General features: G+C 34.5%; 1 non-coding gene across 1 annotated transcript; it reads left to right on the forward strand.

Moving 5' to 3' along the window:
• The first annotated feature begins 9,833 nt into the window (after positions 1-9,833).
• On the forward strand, positions 9,834-9,940 carry LOC122733079. The gene has a single exon (XR_006353685.1). It is a non-coding gene; the product is annotated as a U6 spliceosomal RNA (small nuclear RNA).
• The last annotated feature ends 769 nt before the right edge of the window (positions 9,941-10,709 follow it).

Here is a 10,709-nt window from a genome sequence, read left to right on the forward strand (position 1 = left end):
TCTAAGGGTTGGGGAAAATTTCACTCACATTATTTCTAGAGTTATAATGAACCACATAGTTATAGAGCTGGAAGGGATGACAGATGCCACCTAGTTCTACTGCATATTCTATTGATGAGGAAATTGAGGCCCATACATCATCTACATTATCTTCAAAAATAGAAAGGATACATGGAAAATATGGATCAAACATGAGACTTGAATCTAAGTCTGTCAACTCCAGAGTCAATGATCTTTCCACTGTACCACACTGTTTCCTATAATGCCAACAAAACAATAATTTGATGCCAGTGTATTTAAAATATGCAGGTTTTATTTCCTTTGGTAATCTCAAGTTCCATGAATAAGTACCAAGGGGAATGGGGTAGGGTAAGCAAACTGGCAGTTTGAAATTAAACTTGATACATCCCAAGTGAAGTTATAATAGCATGAAGAAAATGTAGTGCTGTTTCCTTATTGTTACTATTCATGGTATTTAAAAATGTTAACCTCCTTAAGCAGCTAGTCACCTGCATTAAGTGCACATCATCATTTGTTGGTTTCATCTTAGCACAGTGTCCACCATTTTTGTGCTTGCTAAATGCTTATTCCCTTATTCCTCCATAATTTGTAAATTTAAAGAGTTTTGAATTCATTTATTATCTTTATATATCATTCAATTTTTATTTTAAAACACAGGAGACTTCTTGGGAAACTTTTCTAAATTAACTGTTCTCAACTGCTATAAATCAGTGTTGTTCATTTTATGGCCAAACAAAGTTTTCAGATGGTCCCTTTTATTTCCCTTTTCCTTTGTTCCCCATGACCCCTCCCTCACTTTGATGTACACTATGAATGAATTTCAATGTCTAAATAAGAATCCACATTATATGCAGATAGACCTACTGCAATAGGAGGAGGATTAGGGAACATATAAAGAGAAGTGATTTCATTGGTATAGGCAACTCTGGAAAAAACAAACAAATAAACAAAAAACAAACAAAAAACTTCCCCTGTCCATATAGGTCTTCATATTTTCTATAACTTAAAGCATTAGAGTTTCCTTTGAGGGGGAAGCTAGGTGGTGTAGTTCTAATATCATTGGCCCTGGATTCAGGAGGAACTGAGTTCAAATGTGACCTCAGACACATGACACTGAAAAGCTATGAGACCCTGGGCAAGTCACTTAACCCTCATTGCCCTGACCCCCCCCAAAAAAATTTGTCAAAAGAGTTGCCTTTGACATTGAGAGACTAAGTGACATATCCAGGGTCACAAAACAAGTCTGTGAAAGAGACTGAACTTGAACAAAGGTCTTGACTGCAAGGCCTGTTTTCTGTCCACTCTATCACTCAGTTTCTTATATCTAGAGATAGTGTAAGGGGTTAAAATTCTAGCTTGTCTGTCTAAAATATCTAATGAGTGGTCGCCAATAAATTATAAACTTTAGCAAGAGTTAGACTTTTAAGCATTTATTAAGGAGAATAAGAATTTGGTAAAGAGAGAGAAAAAGGCCTAGATTCCTATCTATTAAAGGGAGAGCACATTTCTAGCTCCGCTCTCCACCAGAGTCCAGAGGAAAGAGAGCGAGCCTGAGCGCCAGTCTCTTCCTTCCTCCTCCCACTAGCCCGCGTCACTTCCTGACTCCTGGTCTTGCCCTCAAAGACCTTCCCTTCATGGGCAGAACTCCTCTACAGTAAGTATCCAGCAGGTGGCGTTATTCCAATCGTTACAGTCCCCCCTGTTGTTCCTCAAGAAACAAAATGTTTCCTTGACGGAACAGTAAAAAGAATATAATAACTATTGCTAACTAATAATATGTGAACAACAATATAGAAAAGGAAGAGAGGAAAGTTTTGTCCAGAGGGGCGATTTTTTTTTTTGTCCTCATGAACCGACGCTTTGACATTAGTCTTGCAAAGGGAGGGCCTCTGCAGAGAGTACATGTTACAGATGGTGTATATTATAACAGAAAGAGAAAAAACACAACAAAAACAACAAATCAAAACTGTTCATTTAAAGTCTCTGAAAGTCTTTTCTCAGATGTCCTCTAGGTGTAGTCGTGGAATGGAAGTCTTTTCAGGGGTTGATGTGTGGATACTGGTAATCAGCCAGGAAATTTCCTACAAAATTGAGCTTAACACAACTTTAAAATAGCTTTGTCAATAATCAAATCCAACAATGAAAGTTCTCAAAAACATGTCTAAGGGAATTCAGAATCTTGGTTGTTACACATGAAACATATAATAAAAAAATTGAACCATTCTTTAAAATTATAATATTACTATAGTCCCCCCCTTATGGAGGGTAATTGAGAAGACAATTGCTGCGATATTAATTATTAAAAATAATTTTTATCTTTGTTTCATCACTTTTTGCATCATCTGCCTAATTATCCTCATGCCATTATGAGAAATTAGAAAATCTAATATAATTGGTAACAGGTGTCAAGGCCAAATTCAACACTGTTATTTATCATGACACCTGAGATAATTATGGGGGTTACCATAAAAGAACAGAGAAATGATGGGATATGAGCATTCCCACACTTGAGCAATATGTACTGTCCATGTAGTATGCCAGGTCTAAAATAGGTGGATGGAATATATGTCCATGCCACCGAACATATTGGAGGAAACTGAGTCAGACTTAATCAGATGCATGGGATTGAGATGTCCATGGCATCAGGCATATAGGAGGGAGCATAGAAGCCAGGTGTAGAAGTGAGATGGGTGGGATGAATACTTCCAGCCATCTGTACAATATTGTGGGGAAAAAGAGAATAAAATATTAAACCAAGAGAATCCAACCTCAACATTTGTCAAAAGCCGTTCCCTCGGCCATACCTTGACTTCATGCATGTCTCCCCTCATGTGACAGTTCAGTGTCTGCTCTTGCATGTATTCCTCTTGTGATTGGATGGCATCTTGGCCAACTGGCATCTGATAACTCAGAATAAAGGCAATTAGTGTCTTAAATGATAAGTTCCCATAATCCAAGTCTCATATGGATTTAAAAATTGAGGATAATAAATGATTGCAAAAAATGTGAATACATCTTGACTCAGAATATAATATATAATTATGCAACAATTTCAAATAATACCTTTTTTTTACTTAGTATACAATTACTTTTGTGAAAAATCTTAACATATTTAAATACAAGTTAAAGCACAACACAATCCTAAAGAAAACTTTTACAAACATTCCCCTCTTTTTTTTTTTAAAATATGCTTATCAAAAATAATACTTCTAGAATCAATTTACACTTGCCATGGCAACCAATTTGCCAAGGAAATGCTTTAAAGAGTTTGATCAAATAATCAGTTGAGGAAAAAAAAATAACAAAAACAAACAACTCAGAATATGGGAGCACAATACTCCTAGAATTAACATTGTATTATGAAATCAAAACCATGTTTAAAAATAGATAGATGAATGAATAGAAGAAAATACACGTGGAATAATAAAAGACAATGAAATTCAAACTAGGGAAATCTAAATGAATATGAATTTAATATCAATAAGAGTATTATAAAATATAAACTTGATCACATGACTATAAAAAGCTTTTACAAATATTCTCCTTGTTTTAGAAACTAAGTATAAGACACAATCTCAAAAGCATGAAAATCTCTATGAAAATAAACCCATACCATTAATTTCAAAATGTATATATAATAGCACAGAAATCCTATGTAACCTCTGAACTGATACTATTACTCTGAGTGAATTCAGAACACTTTTGATTCCGATATCTAAAATCCCCAATACTCATATCAATACCTTGCTGTTTACTTCTACATTTCTGTAAAATATATATACTTCCATGGCAAAAGAAGCGGAGTCTTGAACTATGGTGATGATTGTCATTCTCATTCAGCTTAAGGTTTTCTTCTTTAACCCCTCTATATTGTCTGTCAGTGTTTTCACCATACAAATGCTTTATAAGATTACTAATTAAAGACAAAAGCAGGTTAGCAAAATTATGAACAAATCGAGCATATCTGGAATTTAAAGGGTTTTCTAAGATTGTCTCAGAAGCACAGCCAGGCTGGGGAAGGGCTGAGCCTAAAGCTGCAAATGCAGGTAGAAAAAGTTGAGCATGCGCATCAGATCTCTGGACTTCCCAGGCAGGGGAAGCTATGGGCTTGGCCATAGGAGGAGTAGAGGGTGGGGTCTGGAGAGGAGGGGAGGGACCAGAGCAATTTGAATCAGACTTGATTTTGAACTCAGGCCTGGATTCCTCTTCCCCCACTTTGCCTCCAGGTGCTAGGGGATTAAAAGCTTCTAGAGGGTGGGTCATTGCCTCCAGGCATGCAAAATTAGAGCAACAATTAGTGTTAGAACTGGGAAAAGCTGCGGGAATCTCTACAGGTTTCTCTGAAAAAGCATGGTTGGGAGAGGGAGAGATATTTCTTTGTGGTAGTACATTGCTGGCTCTTCTAACAAAAATAAAAAGAAAAACAGAAAATCCACAAAAACAAAGCATTAACATGATCTTATCTCCCATTTGTCTGGTTAAACAGACTAAAATCAAAAATAGGATAATTAGGGAGTTTAAAAGGTCCATTTGAAAAAATTTAAAGGGAAAACACCAGGCAATTCAGCAGTACTTAAGATTTAAAGGGTTAGGGTAGGGAAAATTTCTTACCCAACCGGAAGATCAGAAGTGAGGTTCAGCTTTCCTCTTCGTGGTCAGCCATCTGTAAGGGGTTAAAATTCTAGCTTGTCTGTCTAAAATATCTAATGAGTGGTCGCCAATAAATTATAAACTTTAGCAAGAGTTAGACTTTTAAGCATTTATTAAGGAGAATAAGAATTTGGTAAAGAGAGAGAAAAAGGCCTAGATTCCTATCTATTAAAGGGAGAGCACATTTCTAGCTCCGCTCTCCACCAGAGTCCAGAGGAAAGAGAGCGAGCCTGAGCGCCAGTCTCTTCCTTCCTCCTCCCACTAGCCCGCGTCACTTCCTGACTCCTGGTCTTGCCCTCAAAGACCTTCCCTTCATGGGCAGAACTCCTCTACAGTAAGTATCCAGCAGGTGGCGTTATTCCAATCGTTACAATAGCCATCAAAATATCTCAATAGAGCATGATGAAAAGCATTTGGTTCAGACAATTTTAAATACTCACCAAGTCCTCAGGGAAAAACCCAGGGAAACATATTTGATAACATAGCAATGATTGAGAGTTTAACATATAAGATAGATTCCTTAGGTATCAAACATGATAGAATTAATGAACATAAAGATTCACACTCATGAAAGGGGAAAACAGTAACATTTGTTTTGCCCAGCTTTCTAATAATGATCCAAGAAAATCCTTAAACATGCTTAATTAATTTTTCCCATATAAATCTTTCGTTATTTTCCAGTTACAGAGATCATTTTCAACATTTGTTTTTGTAAGATTTCTAGTTTCAAACTTTTCTCCCTCCCTTCCCTCCCTCCCCTCTCCCCAGGACAGCACGTAATCTCATATAGATTATATATGTACAATCACATTAAACTTATTTCTGCCTTAATCATGTAATGAGAGAAGAATCAGAACGAAAAGGAAAAACCTCAAAAAAATAGAAATAGTATGGTTTGAACTGAATTCAGATTCAACAGGTCTTTTTTTCTCTGGATTTGGAGAGCATTTTCATTGTGAGTACTTTGGAACTATCTTGGACCATTGTATTGCTGATAAGAATCAAGTCTATCAAAGTTGATCAACATACAATGTTGTTGATACAGTGTACAATGTTCTCCTGATTCTGCCAATCTCACTCATTATCAGTTCGTGAAAGTCCTTCCAGGTTTCTCTGAAATCTGCCTGCTCATTGTTTTTTACAGCACAATAGTGTTCCATTCATATAACACAACTTGAGCAGCCATTCCCCAATTGATGGGCAACCCCTCAATTTCCAATTCCTTGACACCACAAAAAGAGCAGCTATAAATATTGTTGTACATTTGGGTCATTTTCCCTTTTTTATGATCTCTTTGAGAAAAAGCCCTAATAGTGGTATTGTGGGGTCAAAGGGTATGCAAAGCTTTATAGCCCTTTGGGCATAGTTATACACTGCTCTCCAGAATGGTAGGATCAGCTCACAGCTCTACCAACAATGCTTTATTGTTCCATTTTTTTCCACAGATTCTCCAATATTTATTATTTTCCTTTTTTGTCATATGAGCCAATCTGATAGGTGTCAGGTGGTACCTCAGAGTTGTTTAAATTTGCATTTCTCTAATCAATAGTGATTTAGAACATTTTTTTTTTCATATGGCAATAGATAGCTTTGATTTCTTCATCAGAAAACTGCCTGTTCATACCCTTTGACCATTTCTCAATTGGGGAATGACTTGGATTCTTATAAATTTGATTTAGTTCTTGATATATTTTAGAAATGAGGCCTTTATAAGAAGTACTGGCTATAAAATTGTTTCCCAGCTTTCTGTCTCCCATCTAATTTTGGATGCATTGCTTCTGTTTGTACAGAAACTTTATAATTTAATGTAATCAAAATCATCCCTTTTGTATTTCATAATATTCCATATCTCTTGTTTGGTCATAAATTGTTCTCCTTTCCAAAAGATCTAAGAGGTAAACTATTCCTTCCTCTCCTAGTTTACCTATGATATCACCTTTTATGTCTAAATCATGTACCCATTTTGACCTTATTTTAGTATAAAGTTTAAGATGTTGGTCTATGCCTAGTTTCTGCCATACTCTCTTGCAGTTTTCCTAGGATTTTTTGTCAAATACTGAATTCCTATCCCAGAAGCTGGAGTCTTTGGGTTTATCAAACAGTAAATTATTAAAGTCATTTACTACTATGCTTAACCTATTCCATTGATCCTCCACTCTATTTCTTAGCCAGTACCAGAGAGTTTGGATGACTGCTGCTTTATAGCAAAGCTTCAGATTTGGCACAGCTAGCCCACTTTCCTGTGCATTTTTTTTTCATTATTTCTCTTGATATTCTTGACCTTTTGTTTTTACAGATGAATTTTGCTATTATTTTTTTCTAGCTCTATAAAATAATTTTTAGTTAGTCTGATCGATATGGCACTGAATAAGTAAATTAATTTAGATAGAATTGTCATGTTTACTAGATTAGATCTGCCTATCCATGAGCAATTGATATTTTCCAATTATTTAGATAATATTTGATTTGTGTGAAAAGTGTTTTGTAATTGTGTTCATAGAGTTCCTGAGTTTGTCTTGGCAAGTAGAATCCCAAGTATTTTATATTGTCTACCATTGCTTTAAATGGAATTTCTCTTTCTTTCTCTTTATGTTGGACTTTGTTGGTCATGTATGGAAATGCTAATGATTTATGTGGATTTATTTTATATCCTGCTACTTTGCTAAATTTGTTCATTGTTTCAAGTAATTTTTGAGTTGATTCTCTAGTATTCTCTAAGTATACCATCATATCATCTGGAAAGAGTGATAGCTTTGTTTACTCCTTGCCTATTCTAATTCATTTAATTCCTTTTCCTCTCTGATTGCTAAAGCTAACATTTCTAGTACAATATTAAATAATAGAGATGATAATGGACATCTCTGTTTCACCCCTGATCTTATTGGAAATGCCTTTAACTTATCTCCATTACATATAATGCTTGCTGATGACTTTAGGTAGATACTGCTTATTGTTTTAAGGAAAGCACCACCTTTTCCTAAGCTCTCTAGTATTTTTATTAGGAATGTGTGCTGTCTTTTGTCAAAAGCTGTCTCTGCATCTCTTGAAATAATCATATGATTTTGGTTAGTTTTCTTATTGATGTGGTTGATCATGTTAATAGTTTTCCTAATGTTGAACCATCACTGTATTCCTAGTATAAATCCCCCTGGTCATAGTGTATGCTGGGATAGCCAGGCTCAATTACGTATGTGTAGAGGCTAGTATTCTACTTCGAGACTTCTCTTTTGATACTATATCATGATCTCTTATAATCCTATCATTTCAATAATTATGTCATTGCATATTATTTCTCAATCTTTATGTCCAGCCTTCTTGTCTATATATATATATATATCTATATATCTAAATACTTATATATCTAACTTAATATATCACAAAATTGAATACAAAATCATCAACTCCACTAGATGCCATCTTTAGCTCACCATGCATGTCCAATCAATGGATATGTATTGTCAATTCTATTTTCAAAATAACTACTGAATTTGTGTACTTTTTTCATTCATATTTTAACTGTTCTACTTCAAACTTTCATTGCCTTAATGACATGCAAGCTTTTGTAGGGGAAACTGTTTCATTTTTGGTTTTGTATTCCCAGGACTTAGCCTACTATGTTGTTGTTGTTTGTCCTATGATTTGCAGTAAACTGGATTAAGTGAGGGAGAGCTGTGCCAACTAATATTAACTTAAAATTACAATTCACAATAATTCAATATCCTACCTTCCTTACCCTACCCTACTCTACCCCAACCATCCCAAACCCATCCCATCCAATCCTATCCTATATATGAAAAAAAATATATGTACATATATATATATATATATATATATATAATACATACATATATTTATCAATGTGTGTATATTATTTTAGTGGCAATATGTCAAAAGTCCAAGTAATATTTCAGAACCTTGAGCCTTCCACAAAAATAAGACCAGATTCTCTATGTTTACAGATTCTCTTCTATATTTCCAACCCCAATATTTAATAAATAAATTTCTAGACCAGCATTTCACTAATGTTATTGGACTTCTAAAATCCATACCAGTTCTACTCTTAATATGAAATTCAAGGGTACTCATGGCCTCTCGAACACAGGATCTGTGCCCAGAGGGCACTATGTCATTCAACTTGTAAACTTTGCTAAGGATTTCATTAAACTTGAGCAACATTGCTCCCTTCTCTTTCAAGCCTCTGATAGTATTTCATTTCAGCAGTGATTTGAATCTGCTTACAAGTGTAGACAATGAATAATCAACACTGCTCAATGGACATAGGCAATGTCTTTTGTTCAAGATAGTTCTCTCATTAACATTTTGCCTTTTGATATTAATATCTGATTTTCCTTCCCTTTTCATTTCCCATTTTTATGTAAATAAGGGTGGACCTCTGGCTTTCAACCTGTTATTAAAAATGCACACTTCAAAGCACATGTATATCCTAATTAGTAAAATGCTTTGAGTGAACAGTACAGAACATTAATGGTGCTAAGCTTTTTCCCACTTCAATACCATTGCAGAGGCAGAGACATGGAATTATTTTCATTTGTTCAGTTGACCTATATTGTTCTCCTGGAAACTGCAAATGTCTACCAAAGATCTCTGCTAAATGACTTCATGAATTTATCCATTGGATCTGATCATGCCAAAGGTATTCTTTATATAATTCTATCTCCAATTAATTTTGAATTGTTTCCTCCTTAAAATGCAAAGTGAAACTTATTTTTATTAAATTGGAGCTCCAAAAAGCATAATTGTATATTTAATCTATTTATTTGTGAACTCAAGCAGATAGACCCCCTAATAAATCAGTATCTCTTAAACAGTTAGTGAATGTGCAGGTCTGTGTGCATGTATGTATACACATGTACATATATCTACACATATCATATCCCAATATATTTATGTATATACATATATTCTGCATTTATACCACACATACATATATATGTGCATATATGTATGCATGTGTGCATATTCTGCATGATTGTTTAACTGGCATATATATACACATTTATATACACATGTACATATATGTATGTATGTGTATATGTGTCTGTGTGTGTACTCTGCATTATTTTAGATTTGTTATACATGATGATGATCACAGTAAGCAGTGCCATGTAATTGGATTGTTTTTCTTAAAATGAAATGAATGTGTACTCAATTCAGCAGCACATATACTAAAACTGGAATGATACGGAGAAGATTAGCATGGCCCCTGTGAAAGGATGATACTCAAAGTTTTAAAGCATTCCATATATATATATATTTGGTGGGGCAATAAGGGTTAAGTGACTTGCCCAGGGTCAGATAGCTAGTGTCAAGTGTCTGACGACAGATTTGAACTCAGATCCTCCTGAATCCAATGCCAGTGCTTTATCCACTGCACCACCTAGCTTTCCATATTAAAGCATTCCATATTAAAAAAAAAAGTGAAATGAATGTTAAAAATCAATGTTTGTAGTTCTCTTATTTTATCAAAGAATTCAAGAAACATTTGTATATTAAAAACCTACCACATATGAAGCACTTTATTAGTTGTTTAAAATAGAATAGATTTAGGACATAATTTTGATTTCATGGAAATCCCATTGGTTCTAGAGTCATAGGAGTTGGGTTAAAATCTAACACATATAATATTCCTGTGACTTTGGGCAATCAAAAATCAATAAACATTTTCTAAATAACGATATGTTCACAAAGCAGTTCAGGGTATATGAAAACTAAAAATGAAATAATTCTTTCCCTTAGGCAACTCATATTCTATCAGATGTCAATTTTTTTCCAGGTCTCACTTTCATCAACTGTAAAATGAAGTGATCATACAGGAAGACCTTTGTGATCTCTTTCAGTGCTAAATCCATGATGTAATGATCACTCATAGAATTCCATAACCCTTAATTTAGAGAGACACCATGAAATAATTAATATAGAGTTAGATTAAGCCATGGGGACATAAATCCAATTTTTATTTCTGACACTGTGATACTAGACAATTAATGTAACACATATGTGCCACAAGCAATTTCCTA

Source organism: Dromiciops gliroides, chromosome 6 (assembly GCF_019393635.1).
Source record: "Dromiciops gliroides isolate mDroGli1 chromosome 6, mDroGli1.pri, whole genome shotgun sequence".
In the NCBI taxonomy this organism is placed as follows: Eukaryota; Metazoa; Chordata; class Mammalia; order Microbiotheria; family Microbiotheriidae; genus Dromiciops; species Dromiciops gliroides.